General features: G+C 37.0%; 1 protein-coding gene across 5 annotated transcripts in view; it reads left to right on the forward strand.

The window, feature by feature from the left end:
• The first annotated feature begins 7,234 nt into the window (after positions 1-7,234).
• The window catches only part of ATXN1 (ataxin 1), a 508,201-nt gene continuing 493,609 nt past the window's right edge, over positions 7,235-21,826 (forward strand). For 2 of the 5 annotated variants that reach the window (XM_031946815.1, XM_031946814.1), the window contains exons 1-2: positions 7,235-7,450; positions 16,474-16,588. The gene's annotated coding sequence lies outside the window, so the exon portion shown is untranslated. Of the gene's footprint in view, positions 7,451-7,984; positions 9,011-16,473; positions 16,589-21,826 lie in introns of those variants that run through there. The other 3 variants (XM_031946816.1, XM_031946813.1, XM_031946812.1) reach the window with 2 other exon arrangements.

Raw genomic sequence — 21,826 nt, forward strand, 5'->3', positions numbered from 1 at the left:
GAAATCTGCTTTGCTATGACCACAAAAGTTCTGTTATTATTATTATTATTATTATTTTGCTTTTATTTTTGTTAGTGGAATAACTTTAGGGTCAAAGGGTATGGACATTTTAATCATTTTCTTTGCATAAATTTGGAATTATACTTTCTAGAATTGTACAGATTCATACCTCTGCTAACTTATGCATTAGTGGTCTTTATTTTTCACACTCACTCCAGCATTTGTTGCTCCCATCTTTTATTACCCATGTCAATTTTCTGGATATGGGTGAAACCTCAGAACTGTTTTGATGGACATTTCTTTTGTTTGAAACATTTAGCATATGACTATTAATTTGCAAGTATTCTTTTGATAATTGCTTATATCTCTTGATTAGGGAAAGGCTTTTGGCCTTATATTTGTAAATTGTCTATATAGCTTGGATATTGCCTCTCTCCTTTTTTTTTCCTCAGTCTGTTCTGCAGTCTCTCATCCAAACTCCTCATTTGATTAAAACTACTCTTTATAAAGTTACCAAATTCTTAATTGCAAGCTCTAACAGTATTTTATCAATTCTCATCTTTCTTAACCTTTCTACAACTTCTACCATTGTTGAGCACCCTCTTCTAGATACTCTCTCTTCTCTAGATTTCTATATTCTTCTTTCCTGGTTTTCCTCTTACCTGTCGAACGGATCCTTCTTAGTTTTTTTATCCTCAGTGTTTGGCACAGTTAATGACACATAGTAGGTACTTAAAAGCTTACTGATACCAAACCATTATAAGAAATGTATGATACAAAGATTCTTTGCCTATATACTTCACTTATTATGATATGCATTAATTTTATTTATACAAAATCCTTTCACTTTCATGAAAACAAAATGATCTGTTTTGTGGGTATATGAACTGCTTCCACTTTTTTTGTGATGTGATTTTTAATATTTAGAAATCCTAGCATTTAAGGGCTACTAACTTATATTTAAATTTTAATACAGTTTATGTTTCTGTGTGTTTGGATGAAAATTTATCTAGAACTTGCTTCTAAAATCAAAGAGTAATTTAAAACTTTTGCCTCTTTTCTTTCCAAATCTCACATGGGACTGAAATTCATTAGAAAGGTTAAAAGATATACCATGACAACAACAGAAACCACAATCTTTTTTTTTTCCCCTTCTGGTGGTTTTGTTCTCTTTTCTAGTTAGGAGGCAAATTATTTCATTTTCATTATCAGCACAGTGCATAAACCATCTGTTACTAGAAGGTATAAGCCCAAGACCATTCAACCCAAAGCAGCATGAACAGCTGTAAATCTAGAGGGCCTATGCTTTCTAAATGGAGCAAAGGTTTGTACATCAATCTCCCCAAGTTGCTGAGTAGCTGGTACCATGCCCCAAGCCTAGCAAGTAAATTCAATTTGTTTAAAAAAATATGCTGTGGCAGTTCAGAGCTTATGGAGTTTAAGCTTTTTTTTTTCTTCAAAAGTTCTAAGCATGAGACCCACTAATTGTGAGTCATGAAGAAGTCACACACATTCTCTGACAGACCAAAATCTGTTCAGAAGTAGTATCATTTGGCTCTTACATACTATTATGTTCATCTCAGGCCCCCAAAACATAGTATAACAGAAAGCAATTCATATTCATGTGTACATTTAGGGAAACTGAGGGAAGTTAAGACATTCAAGTTATGATTTATTTAACATGGGCCAGCCCTTACTTTGTAGACAGAGACATGATGAGAACCCAAATCTCCCAGTCTGGATTCCATACACCATTCTCTGGGTTCCTTGGCAATCCCTGGGCTATCTTCCAACTTTCAGTATTAATCATGGGCCAATGTGACATTTAGAACTTTTACAGATTCCAAGTGTGTATGTTTTTAATTGCAAACATATACTTATTTTAAATTAACCCTAAGGCCAACACTATTGAAGCATGAAATGTGTGCAAATTATCTTATATAAAATATTTTAATTTTAAGTATTAGTGATGTCATTTTCATTACCCAGCAGCCTGTTGTCCCACATTATGGGTAGATGATGAAAGGAAAATGATTCATAAGCATGTTCCCTAAGCTTCCCTTATGCCAAGCATACAGCCCGACTACTTCAGTCTGGGTGTGGTGATTTTGACCTTAGTGTCTATTGTGTTGTGGTTTGGGTTTTTTTTAAATTTGTTTTGCTTTTTTTAGTCAGCCTAGTTCTATTTGGGAGTGTAATCTAAGGAAAGTGTATTTGTTTTCCATGGGCATTATGATTTGCTCATATTTTGTAATGACACATGTAGGATAACACCCTACTTATTATAGCATAGTTAAGGGTCTGTCAATGTTTCCATGATAAAGTCTTGCTTGCTGAGGTTTATTATACAGCCATAGCAAATTGCTGCAGGCAAAAACTTGGCATTGCTTATATTCAGTTAGGAGGAAATTATTTTCAGCAATTAAAAAAAGATAAAAATAAATATATGTTTACCAGCTAAAGAACACAAGAGCTTGCTAATGTAATTTTATACCAATTTAATGAGGAAAGATACATATATAATATGCCTATATTTTTTTAACTTTTTCAAATTAGTAATTGAGTTTTTGAATCACAAGTGGTGTATTGATCAGTTATTCTCTGTTTTCTAAAAAAATAAAAAATTTTAAATGGTATGGTTTGCAGCTTATATTAGTTTGCTGAATTGACCCTTCATGACCCCATTACCCAATGAATCTGAGCACTGCTGTGAAAGTGATTCAGGAACTAAATAGGATTTGAGCAGGAGTATAGGACTGATGTTCTTCAGAGACATCCTCATTCATCACAATAAATATTCACCATCTAAAGAGTCAGACTGGTTCCCTCAGGGAAATATAGATGAAAGAAAGAAAGATGTTCAGAAGGGTCAAATGACTACCCTGTGAAGATATTGATAATTTTAGAGTCAAGATTTGAACCCAGGCCTCTTGAATAGATCAGTAGGAAATGAATTCGTTACAGGTATCCTGAAAAAATCCAATTGATCCACTACTCAGTAGATATGGGTTTTCCAGCAAATTCTGAGGCTTCTTTGTAATCTTGTCTAAATCATCTAACCTCAATTGCCTCATTTATCATCTTATTTTATCTCAAAAGACTACAAGGGTGAAAAGTAAGACCACATTCTAAGTATATAAGGTGCTATATAAATATAAAATAAATTATTATCATGTGCTTTGAAGTTAAATGGTCTGAACTTATAGGAAATTCACAGACCTATGTATTCTTTAAATAATATTTTATTATAAACAACATGATTTTGATCTGGTGTTTGCTTATGTAAATGTATTTTTTGCTCCAAGTTCTTCAGTTAAAATCAGATAAGGTTGACTGTTTATGAATTAACTTTATTTTTAAGGAAAGCCTATCCCAAGTTGCAGTGTTTGATTCTGGTCTGTTGTGAATTTGGGAGTTCAATGCTGGAATAAGGTCCAAATTTCATCAAAGAATTTAAATAAAAACTCTAAATAGGTATATGTGCTGAGCCTTAAACTTGAAAAGAAACCTACATCAGTCCAAATCTCCAACTGCTATAACCTGATAGTAAATATTTTAACTCCATATCTCTGTCAATAATTAAACAAAGCATATCTATCTGGTGACTGCTAATAAACAGATTTTTAAATTGCCATTAAGTTGGATACCCATACAATTATTACATTCAGCACACTTGTGCTCCCTCTACTGCTTTGATGGAAACATTAACTCATCAAGATCTCAGTACAATTTCCTCAGCGGGGTAGAGTGTCTTCACAGGAGGGTGGGGTGCTATTGTGTGTGCAGATCAGGGCGGGGGGGGGGGGGGGGGGGGGGGGGGGGGGGGGGGGGTCATGAACTAGAACACAGAAGTAGAAGAAAATAATTATTTCTTTAAAAAAAAAAACTCCAACCCTTTAAAGGCAAAATTTGAAGGAATCTAGAAATAGGCACAAAAGAGACAAGGGGACAGAGTGGTGGTGGGGAAATGAACAGAGGACTCAAGTGGGATATTGTGGAGTTGTTTTTGGAAATTACTCTTTTACAGCCAATTATTTAAAATATAAAACCATTCTTGATACAATATTTCTAATCCTACAAACATGCAGCCAATAAAATTTAATGGGTGGAATTCTTTATATGTTCCTGATAGCTAAGTAATCCAGGACATATGTTAGGTAGGAAGCTTCCCCGAATCCAGGAGTACAATGGTAGTAGGGGACAGAATGGAAGGCTTTACTAGACATTTCCTTGCCTTTTAAAGTTTGCCTTGTCCGTGTGTGAATGTAATATCTGGTTTGTGAATAGTACTATAGTACTACACATTTGCTTACTGCTTCATGAAAGCTGTACTCCTCTTTGACTAAGCTTTTATTTGCATGAGATAGTCTCACTTTTAAAGAGACAGTGCCAGATCTCTCTTATTTGTAATTTAATCCTTTCTCATCTGAAAACAACTGCCTCCAATATCCTAGATGGTGAAATAGTATATGAGAATTATGTTTAGCTTTTAGACTAGCAGGAAGAAATAGTTACAGATTCAAGTCATAGTTTATTGGTGTTCATCTCAGAAATTAATGGCACATTCTTTTGTTTTACTATCTTAGTAATATACAGATTTAGTTTCCTTAAGGGTGTATTTAAATTAATTGACCAACTTTAATCTGAATTATGAGTTTTAATTTCTGAAAACTGTTAAAATAACTTGAACTGCTTGTGTCAATGAAATAATAAAAATATTTGCTCTCTTTATTAAAAAAAATTTCTCTTAATGCAAGATGACTAAAAATAGACTGGAGGTGGATTGGACAGTCTGCAGATTATGAGTTGGAATAAAAATGTCTTACTTAAGCCAAAAACATGGCAACCAATATTTTCTGTTATAAAAATATTTTAGATGAATTTAGTTTTTATGAAAGCTGTCTGAAGCTGAAAGGAATAGCAGCAGCTCTCTATTTATTCACAAGCCAGTAATAATACCTGAGGCTTACAAAAGAGGAGCGACTCCTGTTTTTGTTCAAAATCCCATTTTGATGAGGAAGTTAAAATTTTAGGTTTTCTTATGTTATTTGATAATAACCTTCACTTTGCTAATGCCTATCAATTCAAACAACAAAAAAGATCACAGCTTTTTGAGAAATGGATCATAACTGTCCACTAGAGGCTGTAATGAGACCAACAATGTCATAGTACAGCAGACCCTGGATTTTCAAATGGTAAAAATAAATAAAAATGTTAAAATGAGTAGTGATGATCAATCACTCTTTATGAGTAACAAATTATGTGCTTGGGTTTTCAGCATAATAGAAAAAGTGATTTTTCATATTCTACATATTATTTTATTTTCCTATCTAAAGTATAAAGCTTTGCAACCCTTAAGGGGTCTCCAAGCTGACACCACATTTCTTTTGATGATTCTGCATTTGCATGACATGTTGACTAATGTATTTCAGCTACACATGCATGAAGCTGAAAGATTCATCAAGTTCAACATACAGGCAACAAGTAGAGTATTAAACAGCAATGTTAAACTTATCTTTGAACTGTATGCTGCCTGTTTCTCCAGCCTAGTTCCCTGAGAGGGGTCTGACTGTCCTAACACCTATAGGTTCCCATTTATTTGCTGCAAGAGGAAGCTGAGCTTGCTTCAGCATGAATGTGGCTTCTTTTCCTAGTTTATATGTGCCACACCTGTTGGCAAGGTGAATATTTCTCAGAAAGAGATTCCTTCCTACTGAGGTAACATTTAACTAAAGGATAAAAAAAAGAAAAGAAAAGAAAAGAAAAGAAAAAGAAAACCCTAACAACCTTGAAGAAGGAGCTTACCACGGAGCCAGAGGATGTGCTTGAAGCCCTCTAAAGTTTACTTGATGCTTGCCATTCCCCATCTCTCACTAGAACTTCATTTTTTATTAAATCAATGAACTTGACATTGTCCAGGTGAAGACGATGTTATCTGTTGTAGCTGGCTGCTCTGCTTAGACATTAGACATTAGAAATAGTTACAGAACATCCGGGTCCAAAGAATCTTTCTGGGCCTGCTTTTGAGATTAAGGGAAAAGGATAGAGTCGGGAGTTACTAACAAGGCTTCAGAGGTAGTGGTGGTAAATGTATACTTAGGATAAGGGGAGTCTCTCAAAGTTTCCCCAGTAGAATTTAGTAAGGATTTCAGGGACCTTGTACTCACCCTAGATTTTCTGCATTAAAGAATGAATTCCCAAGCCTTAAATTCCTAACCCACTTGCTTGCCCAACCGGTTTCACGGTTGACAGGAACTGTTCCTTTAGCAGAGGCAAAGATACTTTGAGCATCAGTGTCCAGCAGAGCTGTGAGTTTGGTTAGGCCAGTGACAATTGAGTAATTCTCTCTCACCTTGATCCTCCTCTCCTCCTCTAGCCGACACTTCTGTAACCTCTTTGGGGTTTCGGCAAAAAAGTCAGTCGGAGCTCCCCGGAGACTTTTCCCTGCCAGCTTGCCAAGGAAGTGAAAGAAGTGTGTGTGGGGAAGGGGGAGGGGGATGTCTGTGGCGGCGGCGGCGGCGGCGGCGGCGGCGGCGTAAGAACCCACCCTCCGAGGTTTAAATAAGACAGCTCCACTACCTTGACCTCTCCTTTCTGACACTCTTTCTTCAGTATCATATCCCTCACCTCCTCCCACCCACAAAGCTACTTTTTCGGAGGAGTAGTTAGTGGGTGCAGCTTCAGGAATGAAAACTGCTTCCCGCCTCCCCCTACCCCATGACACCCCCCCGCCCCCGCCCAACCCTAATCCCTCCCAGTAAATTCTTAGAAGAAGGCTGTGCAGACCAAGGAAGGGTTAAGCCCGGCTGGCCGGGCTCTGCTGTGCGTATGCAATAATCTGTGTGGCTCTCTTGGATGTTAGCCAAAGAGTTGCCTTTGCTCTCCTCCCCTCTCCTCCCCCCACCGCCTGGTCCGGCCTCCTCTGCCCCTGCCCCCTGTTTTTTTTCACCCCCCCACCCCCAGTAGGATCCTTGAGCGGTTGCAGCGGCAGCCAACTGCTCCATATTTGGCTTCTATTACACATTTACATACTGGAGCAAGCGAGCAAGCAAGAGAGAGAGAGAGAGAGGGAGGGAGAGAGAGAGAGAGAGAGAGAGAGAGAGAGAGAGAGAGAGAGAGAGAGAGGCAGGAGAGAGAGAGAGAGAGAGAGAGAGAGAGAGAGAGAGAGAGAGAGAGAGAGAGAGAGAAGAGAGAGAGAGAGAGGGAGAGAGAGGGGGGGGGGGGGGGGGAGAGGGAGGGAGGGAGGAGGAGGAGAGAGCAGTGTATACCGCAGACATCATTTCTACTACAGTGGCAGAGACGTCCAGGACCTGTTTCACTGCAGGGGGATAAAAAACAAGCCCTGTGGATCAGCAACAGCAGCAGCAAGCAGCAACAGCCGCCGCAAGACATTGTTTCTCTCCCTCTGCCCCCCTTTCCCAAGCAACCCCAGATCCATTTACACTTTACAGTAAGTGGCTATTTTTTTCCTCCTGTTTCTTTCTCCCCCCCCTTCTTACTCTCCCCCCTTTCCCCCCTCCCCACCTCCTCGTCCTCTTCTCCCCTTATATAGATTAAGACCCTTCTTTCTGCTATCCCGGGAACAACATCAACAAAAACAACAACAAACAAATCCAACCCAAACCCTCAAACGGCGGCGGCACCAACAACAGCTGGAAGAGCAGAGAAGAAAATAATACGCGTTGTGTTGTGTGTGTGTATGTTGTGTGCGTGTGTGTACATACAACCTTCCTACGCTTCAGCCTCTCTGTTGCCAACACCCCCACTCCCAGCGCTGGGGCAATTGGCTAAGGAAACAGGCCAGGAAGCAGATGGAATAGGTGTAGGCGGGAGTGGGGGTGGGGGACACGCGCCCCTGGAGGGACGGGGCGGGGGGTGGACTGTCCCTGAGTGCCCGGGGAGATTCATTGACCCCCACTTGCTCCGGCTGCCCATGGCCCTGAGTAAAGAAATGTCCTCCCTGGGGTGGGGAGTCAGGGCAGCCTGCACTCTTCTCCACCTCAACCCCCTCCCCCGCAACATTCACCCCACTCACCCCCACTTTGCACTCTCCAGACTGGGGAGGAGGGACTCCGTGCTGTGTGTGTATGTGTGTGAGTGAGCGAGCGTGCACTAGTAGGTATGTGTTCGTTCTGGGGAGGGCTGGACTCCCAGCTTACCGGCTTCTTCCTCCTTGCTGCTGGGGGTCGCTAAGCCTGGGAAGACTATCCTTCTGTGTGTGTGTGTGTGTGTGTGTGTGTGTGTACGCGTCAAGGGGAAGTGTGTGGGGGAAAGGGGGTGTCTGGCCAGGACTTTGTAAGTGGCCAAGACCTATTGCCCTGACTAGAAGGGTGGGAGTATTAAGGAGGGGGCGTAGGCTCGGGGGAGGTGTGAGAGACAGTGACAGCAAGAGAGAGACGGAGAGACAGAGACACAGAGAGACAGAGACAGAAAACCAGAGACAGAGAGACAGAGACAGAGACACAGAGAGAAAGAGACACAGAGGCTGAGAAGGGTGACGGGGAGGGGACGCGCGCGCGCGTGAGTGTGTCTGTGGGTGCCCGGAGCAGCGGCGGCTGGAGTGGCGGCCCTGGCTGTCTACTGCCTTGTTTGTGCGGCTGCTTCCTGATCATGTGGAGCCTCTGCTGCTGCTGCTGCTGCTGCCTCCACCGTCGCCGCTGCTTTGCTGCTGCTGCGGCGGCGGCGGCTGCCCGGTGCCTGGCCAGCACTCGGTTCTGGGGGGTGGGGGAAGGCTTTTCGCTGTGCCGGCTACACGTTACTCGGGAGAGAGCGTAAGAGAGTAGTAGAGGAGCTGGTGGCCGCGGGGCAAGTCCTGCCCCCGTGCCTAGAGTGAAAGGGTTGTGTGGTTGCTGAGAGGGTGAATGAAGCCAGGAGGAGGGGAAGGAGAAGGAGGAGGCGCTGCAGGGATTGGGATGCGCCCAGTAGCCCCGCTGTTCACTCAGGGCCGGGCCAGGCCGGAGACACCATCACCACTACCACTACCACAGCCTCCTACTTGTTCCAGTGCTGAGTGAGTGCAGGCCAGTCCCCAGAGGGCAAGCGAGGGAGAGGGGGAGGGTATGCAAGCTGGGCCAAAAGGGGAGAGGTAGAAGTGAGGTGTAACAAGAGGAGCGTCTCTCTCTCTCTCTCTCTCTCTCTCTCTCTCTCTCTCTCTGTGTGTGTGTGTGTGTGTATTGGGGGAAGGGGTCATGCTTGGAGAGAGACTTTGAGATCGGGAGCTTGGGCATCTCTGTTCTCCTGGTTTCCTCTGCACCAGCCTCAACCTCTTCACCTTTCCCCCCACCTCAATTGGCCTCAAACTTCCTGTGCTGGGCTTTCGTTTTATTTCAGGCCATGCAGGTTTTTTGCTAGAAGTGGTAAAACAATTCAGATTTTCTAGGGAGAACCTTAGTGGGGGGTGAAGGAGGAGGGATTGAGGGTGATGATTGGAGATTGGGGGGGGGAGTAGAGGGGAGGAGGAAATGGGGGGACACTGCACAGTTTCCAAGGACATTGAGAATCAGCTAAAACCCGTTCCAACACTGTTTTGTTTTGTTGTTTTTGATAGCTACAACCATACAAAAATTGGGAACATTTAAATACTTTTGCAGATGGGGAAATTGCTGAAGAGTAGTAATGGCAAAAAAAAAAAAAAAAAAAGCAAGTCGGAAGCTGGTTATATAATGCTCTATGTGGATAACAAGAACAAGCTATTTTTATTTTGTTTACCGTATGCTGTGCAGTAGGGACTCCTCCAAACTGGATCTATCCTGGATGAGATTCTGAGCTTCCCCCACAAGATGCTCAGGATTCAGTTAACAAAATCAGAAGACCCCTTTGTGCATAAAGAATAAAAGCTAATGCTTTGAAATATCATTCTCTCCTCAAATATAGTCTTGACTACACAGCAGTGTGTCCGTAGGTGACTTAAGTTCAGTTTCAGAAATAGAGTAGTCTCAGTTCGGTGACATTTGTTTTTTATAACGTAGATTGCACTTAATATTTAATCGTCATTGTTATAGATTATGTAGTAATTGTTAGTTACTTATCAGATATTTTTAGGCATACTTTTGCTAACGTCTTAGGTAAGCTTTTTGCATTTGGGTTACTGAAGAAACCTTCAGTTAACAGAGACCCCTGCCATCTTCCGACAACCTCTTTGCATTATTCAGCGGATGAAAATAGTTTGATCCGCTGACTCCTTGGAATGAAGGTTATTGACGGAGGGAGCTATCAGAGAAAAGGGAAGGGGGTGGGAATCCCACAATAAGCTTTTGGAAAGAGGTTGCATCATAGCTTCTAATACCATGCTGTTTAATCTTCTCTGCCCTCTAACTGTTCATGCATCATTCAATATTTTACTAGTTAGTAGCTCTCTCTAATAAATAGACTTTAATACCGTCCTCTATATAAAGCAGAGGTTGATGGGTTCTCTTGAACCTTCTGTCTGACTGTCTTTTTCATCATGTAGATACATGTCAATGGTGTAGGTTTGCAGTGCACTTACTCCAGCCCTGATCAGTCATGTAATTAGATCAGGCTACCATGGCAACAGACAGTATTTCTCGTCCATTCAGGTGGGTTTGTCTTATGACTAGGCTACTCCAAGTGTTTTATGCACTGTATTTGTGCCTACCAACTCTAAGAGGAGGACTTCACTGTTTTTACTGTATCTTCTTTCAGTAATTTAGATGGAAGATATTGTATTAAGCTTCTAGTTATTCTCCTTTTATAAAAGACACTCTTGAAATACTACTCCACAGTAAATCAAATTTTACTGTGTGTGCAATATGTAAATGTATCTCTCCACAAGTAAAATGGGACTTGACAATCCAATTGGCATGTATTATTAACAGATCAACAAGTATTTGGTACTTGTTAGCCAACCTTTTCAAAGCTTACTAAAGAGAAATTTTCTCTTGCAATCTGGTCCTTTTTGGTTTTGGAGTGTCCATAAACCATTAGAGTTTGCAGGTTACACACATTTCCTTAATTTAATTGACAGGATTAAATTCTAGGGGTTCACCAAATCACTTGGAAAGAGTCCACATTGCCCACATTAACAATCTTCCTGCAGTTATAACAGCTGTATTGGAAAAAAGACATCCATATTCCAGGATAGTCTTCTTAGGCTACATAGTGAAGGTAAATTATTTTTTACATATGTTTTTATGTTAATTTCAAAAAAATATATCTTTTTCTTCTGGGCATAATTGAGCCATGGAAATGTCCCTGTCTCTTAAGCTAACTACGTATTATATAAAATATAATTATATATATATATATACATAAAATATAACTATAAACATATAAAAATAACTATTCCCCTTTAATTCAATTGTACTATGGCACTTTATTATTTAATGAGGATTTCACATGTTGATATGTTATTGTTCATACTATATTTAGACCACTACACTATTAAATGCTTAGACAGAGCAAAGAAAAATTTGTTGCAAGAGCTTGGTAGTTCTAAAACTTGATATCTAGAAAATCATAGGAAACATTTAAATAAGCTAAATGTGCCAATTTTATACAGGAAGGTAAAAACGACAGTGGTTACTGGTGCCTATGAAGAAATTATGATTCTGTCAGTTTACAATCCTAGGTGTTGTTCATCTGAATTTGTAGTTCTTTTGAACTGCTGGAAGCAAGGGAGTTACTCATTTTGCTTATAGAGGCTTAGGAAACTATTCTCATTGAATTTGTGAGACTTCTTTGTTGTAAGGTCTAGCTGAAAAGAGGTTGCTAAGATTTTGGCTTATTTATCATTGGGCCACAGGTAGAAAAAAAGCTTGCCTGACATTTATTTTAAAGTAGCTGGAAAAAAAAGTGTCTTGGGGACAAGAGAAAAAGAAATCACCCTCAGAAGAGAAAACAAGTTTGTACAGAATGACTGTGGGTGCTGCTGCATCTGTCCGGCTCTCACTAATACTGTTTTATAATTTCCAGCATTATTGTGTCTGTAGTGCTTCATTGTACCAAGTGAATCTGTATTTTGGATAGCCCAGGTAAAGTTATGGTAAAAGAAGGAACACTGTGTATCTGATTAGGACTAGGAAAAACTATGATTCCCCCTTCCCCAGTCATCATTATGAAAGTTTTGACAAAAGGAGTGGTATTTTATTGAAAATACTATAGCAAGGCCTTAGGGCCTGTACAAAGTCTCTTTTACTCCAAGAAACAGATTAAAGAAAAATTCTGAAGCCTTTAGATTATGTATCAAATGTCTGAAGATAGCCTCATTTAAGTTTATGTTTCAACACACTTGATTCAGTTGCCCACGGAGTCTTGGGAAAGGATAGCCTTAAGAGAGTATTAAAATATTAGTTAAAAAAAAAAAAAATTTCTATGACTGGTGTTTTCTTTGTCACTATAGAGTTCAAGGACTCACATTCTTTTTATGAAATCATTTTTTTCTTCCATTCTGATATATCAAAAGGGCATTACTTTTTTAATGAGTTTGATTTCTAACAGCCCACATACCCTAGCACCCCAGTGCCCTGTTTGAATTTCTGACTAAAGTTAGTGAATTTTCTTTGCTTAACCCTTGACGCTATTAATAAAGAAAGACATAGATGTTGATACCTAAAATATAGATGTCTGAGAGTGAACACATACTTTGAACTCCGAAATGCCTAGATATCTGTCTTGGTAATAGAACTTTAGAGGCAACACAAATAGACTGGAGTTCCTGAAAATAATATATCTTGGGAAGGAGGATAGGTGTTGCTAAGTCAATAATGGGAGGATATTATTAGAAGTTTAGGGTTAAAATTCAAAATCATGTATGTTGTCTCTAATATTTGGTTTCCCATAGCAATATTACCAGGTATAATTCTAAAATAAAGGGACAGAATTTGAATGTTTGATTTTATAGGCATAATTTAATCATTAAAAAGGAAAAACAACAGTTTACTGGAGGCCATGTTGTAGAAGTTGTCATAGTTTATGGGGATTTTTATAATATGGACAGATCTTAACCACCTATTAAAATGTAGATAATCGTTGGTTGTGTACATTAGCTATAAGAGACTAGCTGCATTAATAATAGCTCTTCTTTAGATTTTCAAAACATATCATCATAATAAATCAATACAAGCTAATGTTTTAACTTTGGAGATTAGTATGGGACATTTGCAATTTGTTATCACATTAAATTATTAACCTGTTAATTTCTTTTAGATTTCACCCAAACTTTAAATAGAAACACATTTACTTGTCTATATTTTTTGTTTTGTGGGTAGAAATACAATAGCCTAGAACAATAATGCCTAGGATGAAAAAAAAAAGATACTTTAAAAATTATATAGATTCATTTTATTTTTAAATGTGCTTTGATGTAACCAGGATTTAACAGTTTTTCCCTCCATTGTTTAAATATTTAAAACTGTAGCAGCAATATAAATAGTAATCTTATTTAGATAACAAGATCATTATTGCTAGAAGCATTTTCTGGTTTTTCTTAACTTTTCCTAGAAATTATATATGTATGTGTGTGTGTGTGTGTGTGTGTGTGTAGTCATATAAGTATAAATATATATATACATATATGTATGTAAACATGCACACTGGGAAATTGGTATAGTAAATATAAAACGTATATGTGCATGGAAACACACATAAATATGCACACATATATTTTATGTTATACATACATATCTATCTATCTATTTCCCAGAGCAGTATAGTAGAAATGCTTGAACTAAATATTATCTCTGTCCCTAAATTATACAAAAATGCCTAGATGTGTCACAATAATATATTATTTTAAATTTGTGGTGTCAGTAGAAAGGTTTCACTGATATTTCATAACTTTTATTACCTCTAATTCCTGAAATAATGAAAATTAGGCTCATAATGATCATAATGTAAATCTTGTGCAGCTGGAAAATTACTTTGTAGCAAACTTGTCTTAGTGTAATCAACACTGAGACTTTAGATGGCAAAAGATCACTGGGTAAGGAAGTGTAATATCCTATGGCTGAGTCCAATTTCTGGGAGTTTTCCTTAAGCAATCTCGTGCTGTTTCAGAAATTGCTGAAGATGACTGTCATCAGGGTTTATGTAAGGATTTATGTCTCTAAAATTCTTTCAGAGCTTTTTGATAAATGCATGGGAAGTTATCTATATCCTTTTTCTACTTTTCTTTTACACCTGTTGAATATCAAGCATTATGAAGAACATTATGTTATGCTGTGTAATTAAATTTTAAAAGTTTTATTCATAATGCAAACTTTCCTAATAAATGTAATCGTTTAAAAGTTTATAATTCTTTGGCTATATATTTTCTCTTCATTTTAGGATTCCTTTCTAATGATGTGTTATAGGTTGTGTTGACTGTCTTAATTCCTGTAGTCTGTAGCAGACCCAGTTCTTCCAGAAGTAGTAGACATACTAACTTCATAGGCATTACTATTTTATATAATTGGTATCATGATTAATTTTTGGCACTATGGTGAGATATGTTGAAGGTTTGTAATTTAGACTCTTAAAAACCTTATATTACAGGTAATAGGTGAAAATAAAATATATGCATGACTAGTAAGGCATACACCAATAAGTATGAAGTCATAGAGCCATCTATTAAAACACACTAGCTGCACACTATTCAAAAAATGTTCAAGTGTTTAATATTCCACTGTAGATGGGCTTGGGTGATAGCAAGACCCATTTATGAGGTCTTTTGAAAGCCAGATACACTGAATAGAATTTTTTTCAGCAATCTCCATACAATTGTTGATTCATTTGTAAACTCTCCAAGGCTTGGGGCTTCTGTATCCCCCATTCTGTTTGGAATGTCTAGGGTGGAAAAGAAGGGAGAGGCCATCAAGTCCAGCACTTTCATTTTGCATGCTGAGACAGCATGCTCTAAAAAGAGAGAAAGCAGGACAAGGAGAAGGCAGGAAGTTCTGAATCTGAATCTTGCTTTTGATACTTGTTTGCTATTTGACATGGGGTCTCAGTTTCCTAATTTGTCAAATGGGTCAATAATACCTTTAATACTTATTTCACTTGAGGGTTATAAGTTTCCAGTGAGATGATGTCAAAGAAATTGTGTCTATAAGGGGTTACTTTTTTATCCTTATAGATATTGAATACAGTGCTAAGCACACAGTATATTGATATAAATTAGTACTCTTTTTCAAATGCATATTTATAATAGAAAAAAATGGTCATTTTGTTCATTGTCCTTGAAAAGTACTGGACATGGAATGGATTTGTTTTTCTTTCCATCCTAGAAATGCTCTAGATTAGACTGGATTCCTGAAAGTGGTCTGAAGCAAACTGGTGATTCTTAGAATGGATGCAAATGGATTTGACTACTGTTATACATTGGCATGTTCTCAAGGACAATTGACTCAGTTACTCATTATTCATTATTTGTAGTGAGGGATTATTACCATCATATTCTTAACCCCAAACTAGTTTCTCCCTGACACCCAACATGCTTCTGGGATGTTGTTTTCTTGACTTGATTGCCTATGCAATCAGGAAGCTAAAAGCAGAACATAACTGGAAAGGCACATCAGCATCAAAGGTTGTACCACCTCATTGTAATACCAAAAATATGATTTGGGAATTGCCAACTATATCCATTGTCTGTCCTGCTTAGTGTGAACAACTAAAGATTACCTGCACTTAAAAAGTCTGGTTAAAGTTAGCCTAACAAGGGTTAGGGTTTAAGCCATAAAATTACTAGAAGTACCAAGGTTTTTGATGGCTAGGGTGAAAAAAAGAAGGAAATTTATTTCTCTGAAGATGTGAGAACCAATAGATAACAGTTGTAAATTTTTTTATCCTCTGAGTTTTAGGAAATGCTGTTTGTTTACCCTTTTAGTCTTGTGGGATAAAAATTCTGATCTTAGCAATGATTTTTTTTATGATTGTCTCTCAAATTATATTAGACTGCATATATACTCTCTACAAAGGAAGAGAAATCACATTTTATAGTGCATATAGATAGTCCCTAAATAAATGGATGAATTGGCATGTTGTCTAATATTAGATACTGATTAAATGGTGTAATGGGCTTTCTATGCTAGCATCAATGCATAGGCTTGCCTGATTCTGTTTGTGATTGATCATGAATTTATCTGAATTACAAAACTTAGAGGGAGAATATGGAGCTGTGGAACAAAACAAAGTATAGAGGAGGAAGGACCAAACATTAACCTAGGCAGTTGAGCCACTTTAGTGGTCATAATTTGATTGATATGCCTTTGGTATATCACTCATTGGTTCTGTTAATTGAAAACAAATTTAGCTTTTTTGAAGCTAGTTTGTATTTCTCTGCATCTCTCCTGAAGAAAAAGAATATTTTGTGTTTGTAGGCAGACAATGAAGTGAGGGATTCTCTGTGTTTCTGTGTTTTTGATAATATCTCTGAAGTTACTGTTCTTACAATCCATTAAAATTAAATTTGAACCCTAAAAGGAAACTTATTTTGTTTTCCATTTGATGTTCATCTCCTTTACTTTTGGACTGTTGCAGTTGCATCACAAGGCAAACCAGCAGGGTGGTCCATTCAGATTTTGGATTTATTCATGGTCTTTGTACAGCAGTCCCTTCTGCCATCATCACTACTGGGAAGTATACTATAAATCAGGTAAGAGTTTCATGATGCTATTTATTTTGTATCTTAGGGTTTAGGCAGTCTGGCTCATAAAGAAAAATATTCTAGAAAAGCTCTATGTAACTTATCTTTCAAAAGTGAAATCATGTCACTTTCTTTGTTTCTAGTTTAGGAATAGCAATGTCTATATAATTAAAGTGAAAAGGAAGGTAGAAGTAATTACCAAGGAAATACAAACTTTTTTGCCTTATTACATTTATTGCTGAAATGCTTTAGGGATTTGTGATTACTTCCATATGGATAGCCCTTCCATCAGCACAGATCATAAACCTTTCTTGGTACTCTGTCTTTGGCAGTTGCTATGGCCAAAAAATCCATTTCCCTTTCAGCCCACCTTCTGGGGATGAGTATTTTTGAATATAGTCCTGGTCCTTGGAGGATAGACAGTTCATGGAGGAGCCATGGAGTTATTTGGGATAATTAACCACTTCAAACATTCTCTTGTTGTGTGGTTATAGGATCATTTAATAATTTTATTGGTTACTTTTATTAACCAAAGAAACAAAAAGATTTGTGATCAAATGGTTTATCATGAGAATACAATGTTTTTAATCCTTTAGACTTTGCTATAGAATAATATGAAAGATTATTGTAGAAAATGGAAAAAATACAAAGGATCTGTTCGGTTTGTAGCAAACACCCATTGTGACTCTATATTTTTTTCTCTTAGCCTGCTTGCATTTTACAACTTCCTGATTTCTTCACATACAGTAAACTTGGACAGTCATCTAGATACGGAGTGTTTGTGAAGGCTGATGACTCATTGTTCTTCATTGAGGACAGGAAAAGAGGAAATTGAATTACAGCAGGAGAGAATCAAGTTAGATCTAAGAGAGAACTTTCTAGCAGCAAAGTTTGTTGAACTCTGGAATGGTTAGATTGAGTTTAAGAAGTGCTTATTAAGTGCTTTCTTTATGCAACACACTGTGGGAATACAAGGATAAAAATGATACATAATCTTCAATGAATTTACCACCTATTAAGTTAAAGGATATGAGTACAAATAACTATAATACAAGTTAGAACAAAATAAGTGCATATTTATATTAAACCTTTATGAAGTTCTTCCTCCTGTGTGTGTGTGTGTGTGTGTATGTATGTGTGTGTGTGTGTGTGTGTATGTGTGTGTGTATATATATATATATGTGACACTATGCTAGAGCAAAATTTAACATTGTCCCTGTACTCATGGAACTTATAATCTAGTAGGGATATATATTACAAACACAGATAATTCATGTATTCTGCAATATGTGATAAATATGTTAGAAAAACATAAAGTACACTGCAGGATGTAATTCAGAAGAGCGGGTCTTTATGAATAGGCAAAGGGGCAGAGTATGAATCTGGAAAGACCTTAGGATGGAGATGGCATTTGAATTGGCCTTTAAGGAATGGAATCTTAGCTTGTATTTCAGTTAATCTAAGATTTTCAGAAAAATAATTTGTTTATTTGACAAGAGTTCAGGAAAGATAAACTCTAGATAAAGTTGTCTTATACTTCTATTCCTATATCTTATTTTAAGTGTAACCCATTTTGAATAAGCATGATATACCATAATTTGATTTTTTAAACTTTAGGAAATAATTACTTTAAAAATATTTGTAGCCTTAAAAAGATTCACAGAATACTTTCCTAAGTAGAAAGTGTTAAATCTACTTATTCACTGAAAATATGATTTTGATGTATATACTTTTTGATGAAAACATTGTAAAAAGATTACATACTTCTATCTCTATCTATGTATTCGTGTATCTATGTACCTATTTATCATCTCATTAATTTTAACATTACAGGTGTCCCATCTGATCCATAAATGCTTCCAAGAAAATAACTATACTTGATTTCTCTTTCCTTTTATTAATATTGCAGACTGTTGGAAGCTGGGCAAAATAATTGTGCCAGCATTTTGTGTCTTGTGAATTTCTTAGATCTTTCTTTTAGCCAAGAACATATAAATACAAATATAGAATATAAAAATAATATACAAATTCTATTTGTCAACCATATAGTAACCATAGAAATCAAATGCCCTTCATATTGTTGTATTATAATATAAGGAATTCAACCCCAAAGCAAGTTTTGGTTTTATGCCATAAACCCTTACTAGCTCCAGAATCTTACTGAATTCTACATCAGAAAAGTCAGTTAGGGAAATCCCAATTGTGGAATAACTTTTTTAATATGTATACTGGATCATTGTAGAATATAAAACACATTATTTTACATTTTATTAATTCTAGGGCAGGGTATTGTTCTTTAATGAAAATAGACCCAATACACCGAGGAATAGTTTGTTCCATTCAAATTCATGCCTTTTACCTTCTGTTGCAAGTTGGTTTAAATTAATAGTTTCTTGCCATCACTGGAAGAGTTAAATGTTAGGCAAAGAATTCCAACACTTAACAAATTCATGCCTTAAATTTCTGTGGGAAAATAACTTAATTGCATGTGGTTCACACAGGCCAGAAGCAATCTGTCTTTTTGCTTGGAATATTAAGGAGAGTAGATCACTTTTAACAAAGTTATCTTATGGTCTTAGAAAATTGCTTTATTGTGAAAAAGGGAAGTCAAAGACAAATTCTTGTTTGTTGGCCAATATATGCAACTTGCTGAAAAGAAACACAGTTCTTCATAGTGTGTTAATCAAGTCTAGTGTCTGATGAATACCCACATTGTATTACTGACAATGTAATGCAAAGTCACCTTGGATTTTCAAGCAGCTGACATTTCCTGTGATTGCATGTAAAGCAATATTATAAGCATTATCTAAACATTTTGCATAAATAATGATCTTATTATAGACAGTGCAATTGACTATTAAACCTGGGCAGGCAAACAGTGTCATCCACATTGCCCTTTTAGAGTAATCATTAAGGTGTGTGGATTTTTTTTTTAATTGAACACAGATATTTATTTTTGCTTTATTTACAAATGCTTTTTAGCTTGAGGAAGTCAGAATTTAAATTTCACTGAGACAGTAATATGTTGAAAACAGTTTTAATTCATTCATTTATTTTGTACTATTTATTGACTTCCTACTGTGTACAAACCACTGAGTATGGATCTTTCAAGGATCTGATGATGGAGGTGACATGTACCCTATTTTCCTGGAGTTTTCTGTCTGGAATGGTTGATAAAATGTATACCCAGAAAAGTAGGCTTTGAGGCTGGTACCATACTATGTGGGTACTAAAAACAAAGTGTTCTGGAAGGGAACAAGAGGGAGAGTTCTTCCAATTGGATTCATAATGGAAAGCTTTATGAAGAAGATGACATGTGAACTGGAGCTTGAAAATGCAGTTAGAGTTTTAATAGATTTGGAAGAGAAGAGGAAGAAGACATTTTTCCTTTGTGTGATCCATCATCCATCCACATAGCTACCAGACTGACAAATTGAAAGCCCCAAAGTACATATGCACATATGACTAACCATTTTACTCTCCTGATCAAAAAGTGTCAGTAGTTTGCTATTGCCCTATTACATGTCTTTTTGTCATTTCAAGCCTTTCGCAATTTGGATATATTTCCAGATTTACTTCACATTATTTCTGCTCAGATACTACATGTTCTGATCAAAGTTATTTATAGGCTTTTCCCTATACACAATATTCATTTCCTCTCTCTAGACCTTTGTAGATTATTCTTTCTCCTTGGAATATTCTATCTCCTCACCTCTATCTTTTGTAATTCACAGGGCTAACTTTTATAGTAGGTCCTCCTGATCCCCTTAGTTGGAAGTATGACTCCTCCCTATGTTTGAATTGACTTTGCGTATATTTTTGCATTTTCTTATATGAGCAAATGTCATTCTCCCTTTGTTCCATCTTCCCCTGCTGAGGACTAGAATCATATCACTTTTTGTCTTTGTATATAGTACAGTACCTAGTATATAGTAGGTGTTTAATCAGTTGCATGTTAAATTGCTTTTAATTGAGATAAATTGAATTCCAGGTAGAGGAGGAAAGGTATGGAGGAAGAAAAGCCTAGAGCTTCTCTATGGAATATTAAGCAGTAGTTCAGTCTTGCTGGCCATCACAGTATTAATACATGGGAGATTAAACTGAAAATTAATAAAACTGACTGAAACCAATATCAATTTGTAGCTGGTAAAATAACCTTATGGGGAGATAACTAGTAGACAGTTGGAAATATACATCTTGAATACTGAAACTCGGAGTTTACAGAAATATCAGAGTGTACATGTCCATTTGGATGTGTCCAAATATCCCTGTCAAAGGACATGTCCATCCTCATAAAAGTGATAGTTGTAGCTTTGAGAATGCATGTGATCACCAAAATATCCAGTCAGTTAATAAACCTTAATAATTCTAGCTCTATAGAATCTCTTAAGAGTTGTCCTCTTCTTTCTAATCATGTGACTAATATCTATTTCAAGTCTTTAAGAGGCTACTGCAATAGCTCTCCTAATTGATTCCCTGTTTTAAATTTTTCCTTTATCTAAGCCATTCTCTAAACTACTGCTAAAATGATATTTCTAAAGCAGAAGTTTGACTATCTCATTTCTCTCCTCAAAAAGTTCTAGTAGCCAGAACATTATTGGCTTGTAGGATAAAACAAATTCATTTCACATATAAAGACTCCACCCTATCTCTCCAGCCTCATTATACATGTTTGCCCTTCTCTCACTCTATGGTTTAGTCAAACTCTCTATTACTTCCACATGGTACTGCATTTCCTGTCAATTGCCAATCCTGAAATGCTCTCCTCATATGTGCCTCAGAGAATCCTTCATTTCTCTCAAATGTACTTTAAACATCATCTTTTATATGAAGCCTTTCTGAATCTTCTCTACTTCTAATGTCTTTCTTCCCAGACTACTTTGTATCTATCACCTCATTTATTGTTTTTATTTATTCTGTGTATATATACATATAGGCATATATGTATAGATGAATATGTATAATGCAACTAAATATTCCTACTTCTCCCACCATTAGATTGTGAACTTATTGAGTGAAAGAGTGTTTCTTTCAAATTTTTTTTTATACTTGTATCCCAGATAGCTCGCATGATGCTTGATACATAATTGACACTTAATAGATTTTTTTAACATATGTGTATATGTGTACATAGAATTTAATCATATATGTCCTTGTCTTTTCCTTTGATAAAGAATTAATTTCTTGAAAGCAGGGACTGGAATATATTCTGTATGGACTGTGATTATGAGTCAAAATCTCACTGAA

This window comes from Sarcophilus harrisii, chromosome 1, assembly GCF_902635505.1.
Source record: "Sarcophilus harrisii chromosome 1, mSarHar1.11, whole genome shotgun sequence".
NCBI classification, from domain to species: domain Eukaryota; kingdom Metazoa; phylum Chordata; class Mammalia; order Dasyuromorphia; family Dasyuridae; genus Sarcophilus; species Sarcophilus harrisii.